Source organism: Uloborus diversus, chromosome 6, assembly GCF_026930045.1.
Source record: "Uloborus diversus isolate 005 chromosome 6, Udiv.v.3.1, whole genome shotgun sequence".
Lineage (NCBI taxonomy): Eukaryota > Metazoa > Arthropoda > Arachnida > Araneae > Uloboridae > Uloborus > Uloborus diversus.
The window spans coordinates 37537852-37557018 of record NC_072736.1 but is presented as its reverse complement, the minus strand read 5'-3'; positions in this window follow the sequence as shown (position 1 = coordinate 37557018).

Below are 19167 nucleotides of genomic sequence, written 5' to 3'. Positions count from 1 at the left end.
GCTGAACACCTTTTATATCGATTTTGATCTTTCTCAAGCAACGCTTCTACTCCCCCCTGCATTGAAAAAAATATCGGGAGTTTAAAATTAAAGCATTTTTTACTAGTCCTACGGCTTTTTTTTCTGAAACAAAAATTAAATTAAAAGCAATTTTAATCTTACATTTTTAGATACAAATGCCCTAAAGAAGGTATAAAACCTAGGTGAGGAAATAATCCATCATCATTAATTCACTGCAGTTTTTATTTATTATTATGTTTCAGTTAAACTATTATCAAAATATCTATTCTTTAATTTACTGCTATATATCTCTGGATTAGTATAACTCATCACTTCATTGCTACAAGAGTTAAATTTTAAAGAAATAATTTCTACATCATGATTTCTTCCACATTTTAAAGTCAGTATAATGTCTTGTTTTTGCTTAACTCTAACCATATCTTGTCTCGATAAGCGAGATACTTCTATTTTTTATCCCCGTAACTATTACTGAACTATATCTTTTGTTTCTGCTGGAATATCAAATAGGGATAATCTGTACAGTATGTATTAAACGTATGGTTAAAAAAAAACAAACAGAATGCATGTTTCTGCTCTTAGTTTTGAGTTCCTTAAGTGCGAATATATAGATCAATACATATGCTAGTCTTTTTTTCATATACCCTGCTAAAAAAAATCAAACCTTTCATTTTAGGGTATAAATTTAAGATTTTTTTCTGCTCTGTAAAAAAAAACCCTCGACGAATGAGTCTTTCAAAAATCAAAAGAAACTCTTGCGTTTGTAAAAGCAAAGTTTGTAGGTACTACAGTTTTTAAAATCTTAGTAGCTGTATACCGTTCTAAGTTGAATAATTGTGTTTTCTGATTTAAGTAGTTATCACGCAGCTCCAAAAATATATATTACGTGGTAAAAAGATGAAAAAATACTTAGCCGCGATCATAAACACGGCTAATAAGACTTCACAACACATTTTTAATTTAACGAATTATGTTTGCAAACATTCATATTATAAAAATTATGCATCGAAATATGCAAAGTATATCACTCTGTTTCTTGCAAAATTGCTAACAAAATTAAAATGTAAAAAAATAATGTAAGCTTCAGTAATGCTAAATCTGTAACAATTATTGTTCTTTTTTTTAAATTTATATGAATATATTAATGTGGCTGTACAAATGAGCAAAATCTTTCTACTAGCAATTTATATTATTCCATGTATAAAAGATTTTGTAAAAAGAAAATGAGTGTCATATTGTTTGAGTGTATGATGTATACATGTATTGAAAAAATTAAAAATGTTTTATCGTTGTGATTAAAATTTTTGTTTCCTTTTTTCCATCAGAAGAATAACATTTTGACTTCAGTCGGATATACCGTTTAAAAATACGACGAATGTTTATCAAAGATAAAGTATTGATTTATACTATTCGATTTCGAGTTTCATTTTTTAAACAAATGATCAATTGCTTACATTAAATTTTGATAACAATAGTGTATTTTTAGTCGATTAACAAGTTTCTCCCTCTACTTCGCAACCTTCCCATGAACGAATTGATAGTCTATTCTTAATATACGACTTACATTCTTAATGCATAGGATAGTAAGTTTATTAGCCCAAAGTACGTGATCTTAACACCCTATTACGTAAGCCGTAACCTGTTTTCCTTACTATTAATTTTCGTGAACTGCCAGCACATCGGATCTATTTTAATACCTTTGGGGTTATAATCCCTGCCTGTGCTACATCGCCAAATCTCTCCTCTTAGCAGAAAGCTCAAGTGTTTTTATCGCGGGAAAATGTATTTACTTCAGTAATATCTTTAGTAAGTTTGTGGCTATTTGGTTAAAAGACATATTGGAAACTAGAAGAATTCGTAAATGTTGAAAGTTTTAATTTTATCATTATATTTTCTTGTACGGTAATGCAAAAATGATTCATTTGGTATTTATAATATTGGGTGCATTAATATTAAAAAATATGTAAGTGTAATTGTGTTAAGTGTAGTAGTATTAACAACGCAAAAAAATTGCGGAATTAGCTTAAATTACCAGTCTCAAATTTAGAAATTTGTTTCTGAAATTTTATTTTTTACGCCACATTTAGTATACAGCTTTAAGTTAGTTTAATTTTATGTTCAACGTAAAAAAACTGGTGCACTTGTTTTAAAAAATAAAAAAAAAAACTAAGAGTCTTCATATCAAAATTCAACTTCCTACGACATACCATTTTTGAGCTCTACTTGATACGTACATACATGCATGCATACATATGTGCAATTTATACCTACATACATACATGCAGGCATACAAACGTGCATACATACCTACGTACATACCTACATACATGCATACATACATACAAAACATACATACCTACGTACAAAAAAACATACCTACATACATACGTACATACATACTTACACACATACCTGCATACATACCTCCATACATACATACCTGCATACAAAACATACATACGTACATACATACGTACATACGTACATACATACGTACATACATACCTACATACATACGTACATGCATACATGCCTAAATACATAACTACATGCATGCATAAGTACATACAGACGTCACGAGTTACAAATTTATCACAAGAAATTTGTATTTAAATAAATAAAAAGTAATTTTAGTTATATAGGAAAAATAAATTTATTTGAAAATTCTATGTTGAAATAACTTCTAACAGTTTAACTGACCCTCAGAACTCGGGCAGATAGTTTTAGTGGCATGCATAGATGTTAGAGCTATTGTATTGAGTCATACAGGTTAAGAGATACAATAATAATAAAAGTGTACTGAATATTGTATATTGTAGTAAGAAAATGGGGAAAACTTGATACTGTGAATGATTTATTCTATTTGTGAGCAAAAATAAATTGAAAAATAATTAAATTAGTACAATACTTTTTATAAGAGTAGCAACATAGGATCCAATCACGATATTCTCGTAATATTTTTTCATTAACGCTAAGAAGTTCTTATAAGAATTTGTGTGATAACCACCTGTATGGTTAGGAAGCACTGGGGAAAACATTATTATTGCACTTTTCGGATTTCTAACATTTCATGACTTTTTTTCGTTTTCTCTACAAAAGCGATCACAATATCATCATCGTTTTTACAAATAACACAAACTAATTTTTTACCCTACATTTAAAAATGATTTCAATTATAAAAGCGTGTAACACCAATGTTAGAAATATACGACTGAACACAAAGACTCTGAAAATCCGACAAGAAACCTCATGGGTCATAGCTATCATAAGTCACCTGACCTCGTCAGAGCCAATAGTTACGCGGTAAAGCCATCTGCCACTAAACGTTCTCTCTTTCTCTCTCTCTCTCTCTCTCTCATACTAGATCACCCGGCAGGTAGAAAATCCTAGCAAAATGATCTGCCTTTTTTGAGAATATTATTTTTTTTAGCTATAAAGAATGTCCTATTAAAATTTTAAAGTTGCCTCTAATTTATATTTTTAAAATTATTTGAAAAATATTTTGCACTGGTCTGGCAATGTTAAAAATCCGCCTAAATCGTCTGACTCATTTGTTTTCTTGTTTTTTTAAACATCATACTACAACATATCAAAATTGCATACTGCCTCAAACATATTTTTGTTTTGAAAAAAAAAAAGTTTTTTCCTTTTTTTTTCAAAAATTTATGGATCGATTTAGCTCCGCTAATGCCCAGTCAGGTTTGCAGTTCGGTGTTGGGTTATAATAAGAGAGGTATGTGACAAGTTTTCAGCTTGCCTCAAATACCTACCCAGAAATTGGTGCCAGCTCTTCTACTACTATAACATGCGTGCTAATGGAAGCCCAAGAATTAGTTTTCTAACTGCAATTTTGAATTTTTACCAGTTCACATTCCCGCAGTGCCGTCACGTGAATAGAGTTCATTTCTGTTATCGACATTTTATACCAATGAACAAAACAATATACTTAGCAAGGTGTTACTCAACCCTAAATACAGGATTATTCATAATTTTCTCTTGGGTCCAACGTTTATTGAGATAATTTGTTATCCTCGACTACTTTTTCTCGTTGAAGTACCAGGTTCACAAAAAGTATGTTCGAATAGAGCGAACTGTTAACCCGTTCTCACCGGTGACTAACCAGAAGTGTTCGAATAAGGAGCAAGCCAGCCAATCGTATGAAAATATTCTATGGACACTCACCGTCAAGAAACGTCATGAAATCAGTCGTCCGAGTTAACTGGATACTCTATTCCAAACATTTCCTCACTCTTTTTGCTTCATGATTTAGCAGAACTTGTGAATGGATAACTCATGCTGCTATTGACTTTGATTGTACCACATTGGGCATTTCCATTTAGAGAGGGCTATTGCATTGATACCGTGAGCCCTAGATTTGACCATGGTCGCACTTCATTCTTACGGGCCTTGACATATTATGACTTTTCTGTGTTAAATCGATGCAACTAGTAGCCTAAGATGATCTGCTCTTCAAAATTCTTTAAAAATGTGAAACTTCGTGTTTGGCCTATTTTGACCGCAAGAGGCGCTGAGCTCAATCATGTGTATCCACTAATCAATGCCCTCTTTGTTGCAATTAATTTTAGCGATTGTCATGGCTTATAAGCGAATCAAGTACGGTCATGTTTTGACTCATAAAGCACCTGTTAAGTCCGAAAAAAATTGAGCTGTTTCTGAATTATATCTTTTTTTTTTGAATGTATTCGTCTTAGATTTATTTTTGTTTTTATTTTTTACTATAATAAACTAAAATTCATTACAAAGTTATGAACAACCATTTATGACGCTCCAAACGGCGATATGAGTAGAAAATATCAAGGAAAACGAAGTTGGGAAACTTCTATGGTTTACAATTCTTAAAGATAACACTTTGCGATTGTAAGTTTCTGAATAATCATAAGCACATTTGTGCACGTATGTTCGAATTAGCGTCACGATAAGCTTCCCAAACTTGATATAATGGTAATTGAACATTGAAACATACAGCTACCTCTATTCAAAATCAATACATGTATGTTAAAAATAAAAATTTATATTAAACCTGTTTGAAAGTATTTTCCTTAATAATCCTTTCTGTGCTTTGTAAAATAAAATAAAAAACTTTAGTTTTCACACAAACATTTTCCCCACATTTTACTTTCTTCCCCAAGAAAATGGTTACTCCTCAGATACTACCTAGTCTCACCTTTCTCAACATAGATATTTTATATATTCAAAATAAATCGCGCTTCATGAAGTTTCCTTAACGCTGCATTTGGCTAAGCGCTTGTGAAATTGGTTTATGCTAAATATACTCCATTTTAAGTACTTATATCTCCTTTCCCCACAGAATTATTCTGGAACAATCTGCATATCTTTAATCCCTCACAAGATCTTTCCGGAGATTATGTTTCTCTTCACGGAAGCATTAATTATATAATGTACTTAAAACCCTGCGGCACGAAATTTCTATTAGGGGATTTTATCCTTCAATGAGCAGAAACTAAGTAAGATCTCACTGAAGCAGCAGACAAAAAGATATACATTTTTTATATTTAGTATATTTGGAATATTTCTGCTCTGCTAACCATAGCGATGAAATGTATACATTTATTAGCAGCCCATATTTTATGCTGCATTATAAGGTTTTGATCAGAAGAACATTTATCTCTTCTAAGCTTTTTTCAAATTTTTCAATGCTGTAAAAGTTTTTCTAGTGATAAAACAATTGAAACAGAAGTATCTAAAAAAATATTATAACACTGAAAATATTATACGCCGATTTTATTACAGTTTTTTTTAATCAAATTCAAAAACTTAGCTGTCATTATCTCTAAAATAAACAAAGATACTTTTTGTTTATTTGCAGTATATGAAAAATACATATCTTGTTTTTCTAAAAAATGCCAAACGGTGCCCACTCTAAAAAGTTTTCAAAAAAGTAAAAGAAATACAAAATAACAAATTTTTAGATGATTTTCATTGCACTTAATAACACGCAATTTGTTATAAAACCAGAATCTTATTCGCGTATTGCAATCAGTGACGAAGTATTATGATTAATTAAATATAATAACGATGTTTGACTTATTTTTTACCAACTGCGTACCGTGTTCGAATGTTTTGACGAACAACACCGTAAACAACTTTTTATCAAAAGTTCATTTAAGACTTTTCATTTAGAGGAATCCCGACAAGTTTGTATTTCACTGAAATCATGAACGTATTAAATTTCTAATTTAATCAGCTAGTCAGCGATTGAAAACGTGATTGCTTCGGTAGCCCTAGGGAGCCACAGGGAGAAACGAGGGTTGTGCGAAGTGTCACGGTAAATATACCTGTATGATACAATGAAAGACCGAAGTTGTAAAATGTCAACTTTCACCGGTGATTCTTTCAAAATACTCTGCGTTTCATCGATTTTCTTGGTATGTGAATGTTGATATTTAGCGGCTAATGTCAAAATTGCCAGATTTCGGATCATTATATATTTTAGAGATATATCAGGGTGCCGTGATAAAATTCGAACACTTAAAATGGTGCGTCGACTTGAAGCAATTTTCGAACCGCTTAGCTAGTATATTGTTCCAACACACAAAAAAAAAAAAAAAAACCTAGTATTCTTGGATAAAATTTGTTAATGCTTTAATCAGAAGATAGGACTTCGAATACCTCAAATATTTTTTTCTTCGATTTTAATTGCACCTTTCTGAAACTTAACACGATTATTGAACATGATATAAATAACAGATTTTGACTGCTTGTCTGATGGAAAAAAATCGATAGGTTTCTTTTTTTTTACAAAAATGCCATCACACTATTTTCACCACTTAATATTTTCTAACCCTGTGCAACACTATTCTTAACTAATATCATTTCAAGCTGTTTTGAACTGTTGAGAATTTTTTGAATCAATTTTGAAAATTTTCGTTTGACGCAAGTTTTTAATTGCTCTCTAAAATGTCGGAGAACATTTGTGACCATTTTATTACTGAAACAAGAAGCTTAAGTCTCAAACTATCAGAGACTAGTATTAACAGACTTTTTGTCTTAATTAAATCTGTAGAACATGCTATTTTTCCCAACCTCTTGAAAGGCCAATTTTCCCTATTTTTCGGAAGTAATTCCAAAAACTACTAGTTTTAAAATATGATTCACTAATCATATTCCTATTTCAGAGGGCTTATCTCCTAAATTTTTAAGAAGTGACTAAGGTAACAACAAACCGGTTTTTATCTTCCATGCGACTGTTTAAAGTTGCTTTCAGGACTCTATATTGTCGGCAGACTGCGTTCAAGCCCGTGTCACCATTCCTGTTAGCTACTGTAGCACGGTTTGTGCTCTCCCTTGTCCACCAGCCATATTTACTAATTCTTGCATTTTTTTTGGAACAGTAAAAGTATTTGAAACTGTATTATTATGTTTTAAATTTTTAATTAATTTTATAAAACAATTTGCCTAGAAATTATAATAAAGTATATGAGTTTTCATGAATTACTGAGATTATTTTTTACATTGCCATAATTATCTTGAAACGAATGAACAATTTTCAAAAGTAATTGAACTGAAGTTACAGCAATATTTCAGATTTTCCATGAATGAAACACTTTGTCATGTGGTCCATTTATGGAATCATCTAGTGGTCCAAAGATAGCAATTGCGTCATTTTGAATATTCTTATAGGTGTTACTGCTATGACGAATCATGATGAAACATGAACTACGGGGAATTGTACTTGAAAAGGCACTCTTTTAAGTCAATGTTCACGTTTAGATGATCAGTGATATTTAAAGCATGTTATAAATAAATGAAAATCTCAATAATTAGTATGATAATGGTAGAAATATTTTATGACCGATTAACATTATTATTAAATATATAGACTGTTTTCAGACATAGGAAGGTACTAAAACCGATTACACGTCTGTACAAACTCTGGTACGGGAAATTTCTTCGCGGTCTAGTCATGGAACCAGTTCATTGACGGCAACCTTCCCCTACTTGTAAAACATTAATGATTTAGCATCTTATACACTGTTAAAAATTCATGAAACTTTTATGGTAAATATTACTGTAAAATAGAGTGTTTACAGAAGAGAAAATAAGTTAATTATGCCGAAAAAATATGATTGATTGCAGTGACAATTAATACACCACGTGACTTGCCGTGCGAAGCAGATAACACAGTATTTCCCCTCACTCAATGTGCAATAACTCGTATGGTGGGCTGCAAAACCGCCTGCCAGTCCGAAGGTCCCGAGATCGAATTTTTTTTCACGCCTTTTGTGTTTTTAAACTGTTGTTTGTTTTACAGTAAAGTTTTTGCAGTAAAATGGGTTTTACGGTAAAAGTTACTTGCAACATGGATTCCAGTATCTTTTACCGTAAAATACCAGGATTTTTCTTTTAACAGTGTATATTTTTATTCATCAATTTACGAAATTTCTGTTTAAGTTCACAGACTTACTGAAATGTTTCTAGCTGTATAACCTACTTTCAAAATTTTTAAAAACGAATTCACCTATGCCTGGATAGAAATATTTTACTTTACAGAGTAGCAATGAACATATTTTTGCATTTGAACTGCAAATTATTCCATTTTCTAACATAAAACTGGAATTTAATTAACGGTAATTGCACTTCTTTCGAAAAAGTATTAAAAAGTAAAGCAGGAGTGAAGTTACAATGCGCCTAATTTTATGTTTATGAATGGTAGCGACGATTAATGCATTGCGAAGTCGTTAATCACCCATGTTCTGTCAGGAAGACAACTTCAATTTGCAGGTCAGCAAAACTGATTATCGTTTGTTACGTTATTAATGATTATTCTATTGGCGTGAATACTGAAAAATCGTGATATAAAATTTCTAATTCGTTTGGAAATAAACGACCCGTGTTTCTAGAAAAAAAATATTTATTTTAGATATAATGTTTGTTTAACTTTAACAAATGAGATATTTTGAAATGATTCATTTAAAGCTACGATTTATAATAACAAAGTTATTTGAAATTAACTGAAATAGGAATCGGTACAAAATTTAAAATTTAAGAATGCTATAAACTAGTGTCCGTTACAATCGTTTGTTAGTTTCAACAAAACGAACGGAAATAGAGTAATTAAAAAAAACCATCAGATGCGAAAGTATATATCATCCCCAAATAATAGTAATATCTATACATCAAAAAGAAGTAACGTTAAAAAAATAAAATAATAAAATTCTGTCTTTGTGGCGGGCGTCTGGAGCTCGTATTTTCTGCATCAGATTAAGCCTGTTCCAATTTTCACAATTAAACAGAAGAGCAGATATAGGGGTATCTAGTTCAGCCAAAATGCTAGACCAGATTTAGTTCAAGCCCGGAAAAAAGAGCAAGTAGACCAGAATGTCACTGGTGTGTTTTTCTGGTGAGGCCTCACCCGTTTCACATCTTGACTTGTTTGGGATTTGCAGAGGATGAGGTCCTTTGCAACGCAAAATGTTTTCTGGACTTCTTGGAGATATTTGGAATTATGGGGATTATTCAGTAAATTACCGCCCATTAGCCAGGGCTAAAGCAGAAATACATGAAACACACCGCCAGCTCAGTCATTTCCAACCGAGTACTGCAGTTTCGTGCTTATTAGCACTCATCAGCCCGGCATAGGAAAGTGACTGAGCTGGAGATAGAAAGCCTCTTAAGGAAACCAAGAGTACCAAACAAACTGGTAGCTAATATAGAATAAGCACAGACCAGACGAGTGACCGTAGCAATGGTTCGGTTCAACTCGAAGATTGAAGGCAAGGCATGGTATATTCAGTAAATTACCGCAAATTAGCCAGGGCTAAAGCAGAAATACATGAAATACACCACCAGCTCAGTCAATTCCAGCGGAGGCCTGCAGTCTTTTGGGGATTGTCTAGCACTGCTAGACAATTTCGAGATAAATAAAAAATAAATAAAAAAGAGCATATTGTTACTGGAGACTACGAATTCGAATACGCAACACTTATATAGATCTTCTGACACGTTCAAATGATATATATATTTAATTGCTTAGTTTTATTTGGCGGGTTTTTCATGTTAATGCAGTAACTCTTTATCATATTAAATGGTTTGCTTTGTTTCAAAATTAAATATTAAATTGTGAACAATATTGATTTTGGCAAAATTTGACGACCAAAAAAGCACTTTGTTTTGATCAATTTGACGAAAATATTAGAAAATGAGCCAACCGTTTCTCGCCCAAACGAACGCTATACTCTGACTTATCAAAGGACTCAAAGAAAACCATAAAATTTAAATTATGATTAGAAGAAAACAATAAATTTAAACAAAGATTAATGAGTGTTATGCCCAGGTAAGATATTTGTGCCACAGATATCGCTTATTAGAATTTTCAAACTAATAAAACTTCCAACTTTTATTTAAAAAAAGTACAAATTCACTTCCACTAAAATTTATCCATCACTCTTATACAATAAAACATTAGGGATTCGGGTTTTAAGGTTTTTTTTTTTGTAATAAGTCATTAATAATTTTCTTCTGCATATTTTCACAATTTCCTTTTTTTTTCGTTAGGAGATGGAATATTTTTTTTTGTTTGAATTTCAATGAGCTCTGTACTTAAATTATTTTTCACCGGTAGGGGAGCTGGAATTTCATTTGTTCCAATCATCCATACTGACCATTACTAGTTTTGAGTCTGCCCATAACTAAGCTAGAGTGAGCATAACTGGTGATTCAGTGTATTCCAGTTTATGTTAGAAAAATATACTCAACATTGATTATATTCATTCAAAATTTCGCAGTTGTAAAAGTGCGATTTCTAAGATCAAACACCGTATGAATTAGTTGTTTTCATGAAATAGAACTGCTACATCACAGTTCCACAAAATCCAAAAAAAAAAAAAAAAAAAAAAAAAAAAGAAAAGAAAAGAAAACGCATAAATAAATAAATAAATAATAATAATAAAAACATAACCATGTCCATTACTAGTCAATTACCCTACTTTTTGCTTTTAGAATATTATTAATTAGGATAAGAGTATTTATTTCGTTTTATATGAATTTTTGTAATAAATTAGAGAAACGTTAGTGGTGGGGTATTTTAAAATAAAGAAACTGCTTAAGTCTTCTAATGACATTAACCAATATTTATTGCTCGCTTTTTTTTAATTTTATTTATTTATTTATTTATTTTTATTGAAAGAAATTTATTTATTTCATATTTTTCCTTAAAACATGCGACTAATTTTGTGGGGCTCTTTTTCTTATGATTTTGTTACATTTTTCGGTTCTGAAATGCAGAAACGGTTTAATATTCATTTCAATGCGAAACAAAACAAAACCAAAAAAAAATCAAAAAGTGTAAGCATAGCACATTATTTATTACAAATTATGTTGCAAAATTTAAAAACAGTGTCTTAAACAAACATTCTAAACAATGTCACGATTTTTCCATCTTCTTTTTAATCCATTAGGACGTGCTTACCAACTCTCCTAAAAGCGAACACTGTTTCTCTCGTTTGGCTAAATAGTAAGCTAAAGCAAGCAAGCAAAAAAAAAGTTAACAACATGGATTTTTATTGCATTCATAAACAAGAAAAGGAGTGGAATAATGTCCAAAATGAAACAAAAAATATTAAGTGGTTTGAGAACGATACTCTTTTCTGTTTTTTCATCTTTCTAAAGACACTAATTAGGAGGCTCTTGATATCTAATTATGGAAAAAAAAATCGATGAAAAAGCAAGTAACTAAACTGATAAAGAAACAAACCGTGTTTTTAATTTAAGCTAATTGACTTATTGTCCTAAGTATGTACTTTTTATCCTTTGTCAAAATTTTAAAAAAATGATTGAATTTATGTTTTAGATCTTTTTTGTTATTGTTTTTTTCAGGTAATTATTTAGGTAAAAAACATATACTGTTTATTTAAGTCATTGGATTTCGAATTAACTGTTCACTTACTCATTAGAAAATAAAATAAGTGGAGTTCGCCAAGCATAGACCCTAGTACAAAGAAATGTTTTTAAAACTACTATATTTGTGAAATAGCTGTTTTGAAGAAAAGCAAAAGTTTGAATTTTACTATGCTGAAAAAAAAAACATATATTGTTCAAAGACAAACAGTTTTTAAGACCTAGCTGAACAGGGAAAACGATGGCTATTTTAAAGACACTAGACCGATATTGGACATACACTTCCTGAATTCACCTTACGCTCTACCTTCCTAACAATAGCAATTCTCATTTATATAAAACCGAATTCAGTGATTGAGTAACGCTCCTGACGTCACCAACAAGGAAACTCGTGCCACGACACGATAATTTGATAATATATTTTGGTATTAATTTGCTATGCAAGGAAATACTTTATTTGAACATTGCTGAACTGGATTGGGTAACTTAACTGTTTTACTGAGAATACTGTCATTTTAGGAGAATGAAGAAACGAAAAAGTGGCCAACATTTTGCGCTATCCACTGCAGTTTAGGGTTAATCTCCTGGAGTTAGGGTTAAAACTAAAACTATCAAAATATCACTGTTTAAACCAGCTTCGTTCAAATGTGGAAGCAATTTTAGCCCGTCATACCTTGACGGGCGGTTTTACATTTATTTAAGAACAAAGGAAAACAAAGTAGGAAAAGACGGTGTGCCTAGGTATACTATTAGAAGTCAAGCAAGGCAAACAAAGTAAGAAAGGTTGGTGGTATAATATTAGAAGTCAAGGAAGGAAAAATTTAAGAATTAATATTTGTACAAAAAGCTATTCAAGACCGATGTATAACTTATCGATTTGGGAAATGTTCCTAATTAAAACTCTCTGCCGTTAGTTGATAAGTTTTTGTGAGACGTAGCAGTGCATGCTCCAAGCTAGTCTCTTATTTCTGTCTAATCATTTTTCTTTTTTACAGAAGCCATATTTAGTTTCAATAAAAGATTTATTGTATTATTAGGTACATTGGACATGATTAAATTGCACGATAATAAAGGGAAACTTACTACTAATAGTCGAAAGTCAATGTTGCGTTCAAGAAAGTAGACTTGCTTAGTTCTGGACAAACTTATAGTGTTCTTACATTATTAGATTATTTGATAAGATTCAAAATTAGATCTTTTTCTCGTAGTTTTACGTCTTAGTTGCGTTTACAGTATGCAATAAATAAACAACTTCGTAAAGTTATTATAAATGCCTTTTAAAGTGCTTAATATTGACGGTCATAACAGAAGATGATAAATTTATGTAGTCAATATGTCGAACTAAAATTAAGGAACAATCTGTCATAGGTTGAAAACTTCCGGGGAAAGTTCAAGTGAAAAATTGTCTTTAAATTATCTGAAACACTGATGTGATTGATGTTTCACGCAAAGTAACTTAAATTTTTAAGCTTCGACTAAATAAATAATTGAAAATGAAATACCCCGCTTTGCAGCGACTAAAATGTTGTATTCATTAAAATTATACTGTATTTTCTTTACATTTTTTTACAAAAAAAAAAGAAAAGAAATTGCGATGCTTTTTAGGGAGTTAAATGAAACAAATGTTTTCATCATATCAAAATTCTTTTATTGTTCTCCAATTATCAAGATATCCTAAAACTAAAAATTCAAAAAAGTGTCTTGATCATTTCGGAAAAAAAAATGAATTCAAACGCTTTTTTTTTCCGCAACTGGTTTTAATTATTACAAAGACATGTTTCTATCCGATGAAATGTTTATCAAAAAACTAATTAAATGTTTTTTATCAAACTCAGGCTGAATAGTATAATGTGTCTAAAAAAAGGAATACCGAAGGTGTTTCTAGTTTCATTCAGTACAAAGTTATCTCAAATTCAAATAATATACGAGACTTATGTTCGGGAGATATTATATTTATCATTTAAATTTTTGAGAGGCATAATTGATTTTTTTCTATAATGCACGGAAATAGTCAAAACTACTTTATTTTGTGTCTTGTAGAACACATTTTGTAAATGAATTTCCGCAATTACACTTAAAAAATCCGCAACGTCCCTGGGAAATGAATTTGACAGTAACATGTACGCTTCAATTGCCAAATTGATTAATTCCACTTTTTTAAAAAATCCTCATTTCTGCTTTAATAGTGCTTTATCAATACTTAGCATGTGAATTTATATTAAAGTTTTTGTTCAGTACATTTTTCACCATGTGATGGCAAAAAATGTAACACAAGGGCCTATTCACTCCTACGGACAACACTATCTTCTTCATAATTTTTCTCGACTTTTTCTTTTATGGAGTTAATCGATTTGGCAAGTAAGGCATCCACATCTCTCGCAAACCAGGAAGGTTTCCCCACTAAATGCCGGTGACGCTTCGTTATATGAACCTTGATTTTTTCCTGAAGAATTCAGAAGCCTTCCCAATACTAGCCAGTGACGTTTCAGGAATTAATCAGGATTTTTCAGTGAGATCATTGATATGTTTATAGTAAAGGTTTGTCACTTTCTTGATTGTCAGGGAAGCTCTTGAATCAAATAAGGGAAAGCATAATTTGAAAAAAGAAATAAATAAATAAATAAAATAAATAAATAAATAAATAAAAGCAAAACAAAACAATATATGCAACAATTCTTGCAACGCTTAATTATCCCGAGACTGCATTTTGCCCTTGTTTGGAAATCACTCAACCTGGAATAGCCCAACTGAATTAAAGGCAAAACACATGATAAAGCAGCTGAATGTACTATCATACAGGTAGCTAAAAGTATTTTCCAAAATTTATTCATATTATGTTAATGATTCATTACTTGTGGTTTTTTTTTTCTTTTTGCAAATATACTTGATTTCCACAGGAAACTAGTGGAAACCAGGGAAATCCCAAAACGTTGCTCGATAATGATCTGGGATGTTTGAATTAAACTATGCAGTAGGGTGGTTCAAAAAAAATTTTTTCGAGCTAAAGTCCAGACCATCCCCTATTTTTTTAGACTTACTAATGGTATTATGCTGTAAAAGTTTTTGCTTCTTACTCAAATTTTAAGAGGGCGCTCAATGACCTCTTAATTTAACATTAGCCGCATTATAGAAAATGTCACAAGTTTAGAAAAATGTAACTACCCCAACTGTTTTTATGTAAATAATTATTCCATTGCAATTCATATGTATATTACTAGTTAATTATAATATGTAACATTGTTTTTTCAGTTCAATATATTTTTAACTCATCTCTATATATGTAAGAAGCTGGGGGGGGGGGGGGAGTGGAAAACCTCTTACGGTTAAAATATAAAGCTAAAATTCTTCCAGTTTATTACCATCTATAAATCTGAAAATATTGAGAGGTGGCTCACTATCTAGAATAAACTTTTTTTTTTAAATGTATTTTTGAACCACATTAATGTGCAGTCACCGAAGCCAATCACAGTCTGCTGCAAATATAGAGTATTTCTGGGATAATTATCGTCGAAAACCCGTCTAAATGTTTAACAACACGGCAGTTCAAATTCAACACTTAGTTGGAAATGACCAAGCCTATGGTTAAATGTCATTTAACAATCTACAGTTTTCTTTTAATTTTTGTTATTCCTTGCACTTAAACAGCATTTTTTCAGTCACATTACCTTTTCCCCGTTTTAAACTACAAAATTGTAAGAATTCCTACAGGGCACCTATTTTTTTCTGTTTTTTTTTTTTTTTTTTTTTTGGTATGTCCAGTGACTTAAAAAATTAATATAGTAGTTACACTACATATTTTACATAACTTGTGTCCCAACGATTTTATGCTTAGCATTTGAACCTTTAAAAAGGATATCTCACTCTCGTTTTTTTAAAAAATATTAATTACTTATATTACTGAAAGCGTTTAATCTTGTTACGTTACATCTTGTCGATTGTAACAACCTGACCTTATTATCAGGTAAGTTAACCTGTGTTCCTTATTTAACGTTATAAAAATGTAGAAACGGAATTTCAGTGCAGAAATTTGCCAATACAATGATACTTCCGTAACTCGAAAAGAGGATAACTCGACCACCCGGGTAACACGACATTTATATTTCTTATAGTTGGCCCAATTATTATTTCAATGGGCAAAAACCTCTCTAACTTTAATCACAGTTGCAAGAACCCCTATAAGTCGTCGTCCAATTGCTATTCTAGTTCAATTTTTGCTACCAACAAGCTTTCATATTGCCCATTTCATGGAATTTTAATCTGCTTTTTCTTAATCCGTCAATCCGTTTCTAGAAAGTTTTTTTTCTTTTTTTTTTCTTTTTCTTTTTTTAAGAATTCCATCTTCTATCCAAGAGAGTCTGCCACCTCACTTTGCGCAGTTAGTGCTATTCTAAAAGGCTAGGAAAGAGTAGAATAGATGTAATGTAAAGGGTCCTCTAGAGATAGATGGTACAATGATATGTTTTTCAAATAAGTGTGAGCAGGACTTTTTATCTGACTAACATAAAGCTTTTATCTCTTTCCAAAAAATATGGATTTATTCCCCACAAGGTAATCATATCATATTAGTTATTTTTATTCCTTTGCTAGAATTAACTTTCATAAAGTGAATGCCAAGCATTAGTAAGTAAGTGATACAGAAACTCGTTTCAAATAAAATTATGGAAACTCACGAAGTTGACATGTTTTCATGTTCTTTTGCGGTGTCGAGTTTTCGAGGTTCCACTGTATTCACAATATTTTGCAAAAGCTAATACAAATTTAACCATAAGAAGAAAAACTCATCATCTATTACAGAAATAGGAAAGAAAATTGCATTTTTATTAATCTTACATACAGAAATTCATAAAACCTAAAAAGAGTCCGGTATTAGAATCAGATGTCAAAGCCACTAATAAGCTAAAAATATACTTTTACACTCAACAACACAAGTTCCTTTTGTTAGACGTGTTAGTTTGTCAAACTGTTATTATTTCTAAATGTAAATCAATTCGAAGTTAATGATATCATCCTATCGTGCCAGATTTTTTCATTACAACAAATACAAATCTTTACGAGTTTCTTAACCATCCCCAGCAAAGCAAAAAATCCTATGTACACAATATACTTATAATCATTATCTGTAATAATGTCCTTCGTTAAAATTCTATGCTTTCAGACTTAACAAGTACTTTAAATCAACCAAGCTCATTAGCGCATCATGTGTTGTGTAAAACATACAAAGTGCCTTAAATCCAGTAATTTATTCAGCATCGATCGAATCGAAACCGAAGCAGCAACGGAATATCCGTGATTCTTTGACTTTATTGGTAACGATTAAGATCCAGGGCTAAATGGAAGGCTTTTGTTATGCAAATGTGAGCCCAGTGATTGTGAGAGAAACCTCTTGTGCATACATTACGCATGCTGTGGGTGAAGTGTTTGAATGTAGTGGTTCTTCGGGGATATAGTGTTAGTTGATGCGGATAAGATGTAAAATGCCACCTTGGTGTTTTAAGGACATTAATCTTTCTGTTGCGCACACGATAAGGCTATTTTAAGAAAAAGTCGACATTTTGTTCCGCACGTGGTAGCTTATATACTTTATTAAAAATCAATAATTTTAAAAGGTAATGAACAAAATTGTTTTGTGATTTCTTAAGCAACAGCATTTACTACAATACCTTTTTTCCATTTTTATTTAAAAAAAATATATATGAGCTGTCATGGGGGGATGGGCGTCCATATGCCAAATCCTAAAGTGGGGGAGGGGGGGCTCAGAAATTTTTCCAATGGTTTAGCAGAACATTTTAATCACAGAAACCGATTTCAGTACAGATTACAGACATTAATATTTGAAATTTTTAATAACTTATTCATTGACGGAGAGAAAAGAATTTATTTTACATTTTTGGAAAGAAAAAAGCACTGAAAGCAAGAAAGTTCTCCTCTCAAAATCTCAAGGGGGGGGGGGGGGGCTCGAGCCCCTTTTGCCCCCTATATGGGCGCACTTGATGAAGGGGGGGGGGGCAAATTTACGAAAATAAACCAATTGGTGTGTAATCATGTTTCTCCATTCTGAATAAAATTTCTGCAAAATAAGGGTTAACACCATTAAACGAAATTTTATTAAAAAAATAATAAATAATTGACATTGATTTCAGTAGCCATTTTGATAAGATTCATATTCTTCAGTGAATCATTGCAAAACCGCAACTCAAACGCTCATGCATATAACCTAGAGAGGTATGCTGAAAACGTTGAAAAAATCAGTCTTCATCACTCGTATTGGTGTAAAACTGTCCTCAGATTTATTAATTTCACGAAGGTGCGAAATTAGGAACTGAATCAAATTAAATACAATTCAACTGGTTAAAGTCAAGTGCAATCCTGTGTAAAAGCATTTAAGACACCAACTAATAATGAATGTAACACAATTTGTACTTGCGTTACATTAAAGTTAACCATATGAGAACCATAAGATTTGCACCGTAGAATATAGAACGGGAGTTTTGGCGTTTTAGAAAAAATAATACAAAATCAGAATATTTGCAAATACACGCAGTGTGCAACTAACCAATCTTTTGCTAGCCACCGTTGTTGTAAAAACAAAACCTTTGTTTCTACAACTTTGGGTTTTACTTTGGGTTTATCCCCAGTTTCGCAGACATTTAGATTGTTCTAAAATATAAGTCCCTATCTGTCCTCAAATGCGGCCTCAATTTGTTCTTCACAATCCCTGCAAGTTTACACTTAAGAAATATTTTGAACGGGATATATTCATTATACTTTCGAAACCTATACAAAAAAAAAAAAAATTCATTAAACGTATTTTCAATACTTTTAATCTCATACCCATTCAGGGAACTGGAAGTGTCTCCGAACTTAAGTCTTCCAAATATACTGAGAACCAGCAGTGTATTTACTATATAGCACGAAAACAATCAGAAGTCAAACGAAAGTAAGAAATATTATACTGCAATTTATTTTAAAATTTCAATTCTAAAGAACTCCTGCTTCCGTGTCCAATCTGATTGCTAATGTATTATTACTTTGTACTGCTAGGAATTCCATATTTATGTAGACAATATTTGCTCATTGATAGAAAATTCACAGAGGGAAACAAAAAATAAAAATAATTAATTATGAAATGACCAGTTTACAACTGATAAGTATTTTGTTTTTATACATTACTGGCATTTCCAAGAAATTGCATTAACTTTTTAAACTAGCTCTATAATACGTATTATCAATACATAAGGCATAACCGCTTTCCAAATGGGGATCATAAAATAT